Source organism: Elephantulus edwardii, unplaced genomic scaffold (genome assembly GCF_000299155.1).
Source record: "Elephantulus edwardii isolate Elephantulus edwardi_28Jun2011 unplaced genomic scaffold, EleEdw1.0 scaffold00466, whole genome shotgun sequence".
NCBI lineage: Eukaryota > Metazoa > Chordata > Mammalia > Macroscelidea > Macroscelididae > Elephantulus > Elephantulus edwardii.
In genome coordinates this window covers 422,954-427,328 of record NW_006400216.1, presented here as the reverse complement: position 1 = coordinate 427,328, position 4,375 = coordinate 422,954, and positions in this window count along the sequence as shown.

Here is a 4,375-nt window from a genome sequence, read left to right as displayed (position 1 = left end):
CAACAACACAAGAGGAAGGTAAGGATTTTCAGGAAGACCTTCTCCCTGGAATGATGTTCCTTCCTCCATCCTAGGATTATTACATCCCAAGTGTCTATATTTGACTTTCTAACAAATTAGGAGAACAATAGATTTTTTAAAAAAAATCCCATTTCAGCATTTACCTCCTTATATAGTCATTACATAAACATCAAGGTTTGAAGAGATAATGGGGTATTTCCAGAATCATAAGTGAAAAATTTAAAAAGTCAATCACAATCTCAAAAGATACTGGGGGAGTTCGGGAGAGGTCCAAAGTAGTAGGATGAAATGTGCACAGAAGACACATTCACTTTTCAAGCAATGCTTGGGCATAGTTAAAAACAAAATAGTAGTAGCCGGTATCTGAGGAAGCTCTGATGGCCTAATGAAAGAAGCTCCACTGCAATCCCAAAGGCACATTCTCTGTATCCCACCAACTGCTCCACAAGAGAGAAGGATGGGCAATTTCCTCTGCTATTACCTGCCCCTGGAAACCTGCCAGAAGGTCAGCTAGGAGTTGGTTCAACTCAACAGAACATAACAACAGTTGATTTTTTAGAAACTGAAAAGTAATGAACAAAACCACACTGAGATATCACTTCTTATCACTCACTAAAACACAGAGGCCCTTTGGTAGTTTCTAGGTGTTGTTAGCTCCCCTATAAACAGCCACTTGAAACCTTGCCCTATCCTGTGTCATCCTCATGATCTCCACCATTCTCAAGCCCATTATTTTAATCACTCTATAAATCTATGTCATTTGAGGGTCGTCCTCTCTTTTGCCAACACTCCACCTTTCCTAGTCCCTCCTGACAATGTGTCCAAAGTGTGCAGGACTAAATTTTACCATTCTTGCCTCTACAGAGCACCCTGTTTCACTTCCTCTGAGATAGATTTCTTTGTTCTTTTGTCAGTCTGTAGAATATTCAACACTTCACCAACATTACAATTCAATGTCATCTATTCTTCTGCATATAGACTGAAAAGATATGGAGATAGGACACATCCCTGGCATACTCCTTTCACAATTTTTTTTTTGGCTGTAGGGACAGAGAGAAAAACCCCATCTTTAATCATATAGAGAGGGGCAGCATATATTTTTCCATTGATCCAGATGAGGTTGGGACCAACAGAAGGAATCATAAACAATCTATGTAAGGAATGCTGGAGCTCAGAGTTAATGGAAAAAGAAGCAGGGCAAGTGATTAAGAGGGACTTGATAGGGAGCAGGTGACAGTGTCCACAGAAGGACACCAATCATTACTTGGCCTCTACTATCTCAACTTCAGTGGACACAGGGTCAGAGGAGCAGTGTTTCGTCCTTCATCATTAAAACCAGGGTTAAAGAAAGCCTGCAAGGGCCCACCAAAGGCACATTCAGAAAAAGTGCAGATAAAGGAGCCATGGTCAGTGACATTGAAGAAAGAGACCGTGACAGAATCACAGTCCAAGAAAATTCCAACTTGGCATGGAGGTGCCTCAAGATGAAACGAAGTCTTGGGGAGGGTCCGAGCCTCATATTTTTGTTTGTTCCACAACCAAATTGTCCAGAAGTCATTCTCAGGGTTGAGCAAAAATTGTGTCTTCCTTTGCACAGAGTCTCTACAAATCCCTAGGTCCCAGGCTTCCCCTCTGGTCACATTGACCTCCCAATAAAGCATTCCATAGCTGAAGCTCTGGGCTCTTTTCACAATTTTGAACCATACAATGTTTCTTTGTTCTGTTCTGATGACTGCCTCCTGGTCCAAACATAGGTTTCACATAAGCACAATCAAGTGTTCTGGGATTCCCATTCTTAGAATTAGCCACAGTTTGTTGTGATCCACACAGTCAAATGCCTTTGCATAGTCTATAAAATACAGATAGTTATTTCTTTGGTATGCTCTGCTTTCAGCCAAGATCCATCTAACATCCACAATGCTGGGCTCTATGAGAAGTAATGCAACATCAGGATTGGAGGAAGACTTTTCAAAGCCCTGCGTTATGCAGATGACACAACCCTGCTTGCTGAAACTGAGGAGGATTTGAAGCACCTGCTGCAGAAGGCCAAGGACTGCAGCCTTCAATATGAATTGAAGCTCAGCATCAAGAAAAGAAAGATTCTTCCCACTGGGTCGATTGACAGTATCATGATAGATGTTGAAGAAAGTGAGATTGTAACAGCTTCAGTTTGCTTGGCTCCGCAATCAACACTCTTGGTACCAGCAGCCAGAAAATTAAAAGACAATTGCACTGGGAAAGTCTGATGTCTGGGACCTCTCCAGATAACTTAAAAACTACGATACCAGCCTGAAGGATTAGGTGTACCTGATCCAGGCCAGAGTCTTCACAATTACTTGTGATGCTGTACAATGACTAAGGAGGATAGAAGGAGAATCGCTGCCTTTGAGCTGTGGTGCTACAAAAGAGTATTGAAAATACCATGGACTGCTAGAATGAACAGGTTCTTCCCGGAGAGGGTGAAACCAGTATGCTCCTTGGAGGCATGCTGCAAAGAGGGATCGGTCCTTGGAGAGGGACAGTGCGTGAGAGGGAGGCCCTCGATGAGATGGATTGACTCAGTGGCTGAGGTAAAGGAGGTAGGTGTGTCAGAGACAATAAGATTGGCACAAGATAGAGCAGGGTTCAGAGCTGTTGAACACAGGGTCGCTATGAGTCTCAAGTGACCCGACGGCACATACCAACAGCAACATTCTTCTTCAGATTTTTTTTTTACTGTCCAGTTTTCACATGCATAAAAAGCAATTGAAAATCCTGTGATTTGGTTCATGCAAACCTTACCTTTTAAACTGACGTCATCATTATTTAGCCCTTTGGAGATGACCTTGACAGCAGATTTTCCCAGTGCAACATTTCTTTTGGCTTCTTGACTGCTGCTACCATGGGTGTTGGTTGTGGACCCAAGTAAAATGAAATAATCGACAACTTTGATCTTTTCTCTGTCTAGCCTAATCTTGCCTGTCAGTCCATTGGAGAAGATTTTTGTTTTCTTGTTTTTGGTATGCTAACTGGTATAGCATTTATAATTTTAAAATAACAGTAAAAACACCCATTAACAAATGAATTGATAGATAAACTATGGTATAATAACACAGTGGGGTTCTGTGAATCACTGAGAAACAATGCACTCATAAAACATTATACAACATGGGTGACTCTGGAAGATATTATGCTGAGTGAAATATCTACGTTACAAAAGGACAAATAGTGAACAGCACTCCTGTTATAAAACAAAACTGGCATGGGAAGTTGGGAAGAGAATAGGATAAGAGTGGATAGCTAATGAACACTGCATTGAAACAGATAAAGGAAAGAACTGTTTAAAACTAATACATTATTAGGCATTACACGTATGACAACAGTCCAGAATATGAGGTACATTGCAAGGAGGACTGAGGGTGGGAAATAACTGTGCAACAGTGAATGAATATTTTTTTTAAAAAAGAAAGTGAACTAGGGGGAAGGGAGGAGAAAATGCGCAACAATAAATTAATGAAAATCCAACTTTTCTGTAAACTTTTGTTAAAAGTTAAAAAATAACAGTAAAAACAACCAAAAATATTTCCAAAACCTCTGTAAAAAAATAAAAAATTATAAGAAAATACAACCAAAAATATTAATGTATTATGTACATGTATAGACTTACATGGATGTATATAGGGGGGTGTATGTGTGTTTGGATGCATACATATAATAAGGCACAGAAGAGCACAGTTATTAGTATTTTAAAGATTTAACCAAATATTTGCAGGATTAGTTTTCTGACTTTAATGCTTTAGGGCATAGTTACATGTAACAATTCAGTCATCTGGCTTGATGCTGTTGTTGTTAGTTGTTGCTAGGTGCTATCAAGTCAACTACAACTCATAAGAACTGTGTGCACTACAGATCTGAACCTTACCCTATCCTGAGTCATCTTCATGATCTCTGATATTCTTGAGTCCATTATTACAGTCACTGTGCTCCTCTATCTTGTTGACAATCTTTCTTTCTTTCTCCGACCCTCCACCTTTCCCAGCATGATGTCTTTTTCTAAGAACTGTTGTTGTATTAGGTGCCATTGAATGAAGTACAATTCATAATGACCCTGTGAACAGCCAACCTGAACCCTGTTCTATTCTGTGCCATTCTCATCATCTCTGACACACTAGAGCCCATTGCCGAAGTCACTGTGTCAATCCATCTTGTTGGGTGTTTTCCTCTCTTTTGCTGATCCTCCGTCTTTCCAAGCATGATGTCCCTCTCAAAGGAATATAATTAGTCCCTCCTACTAACAGTCCCAGGCCTTCCTAGAAATCCTTTCTTTTCCAGACTGATTGCAGAACAAATTTCTACATGAACAAAAACATTGCTA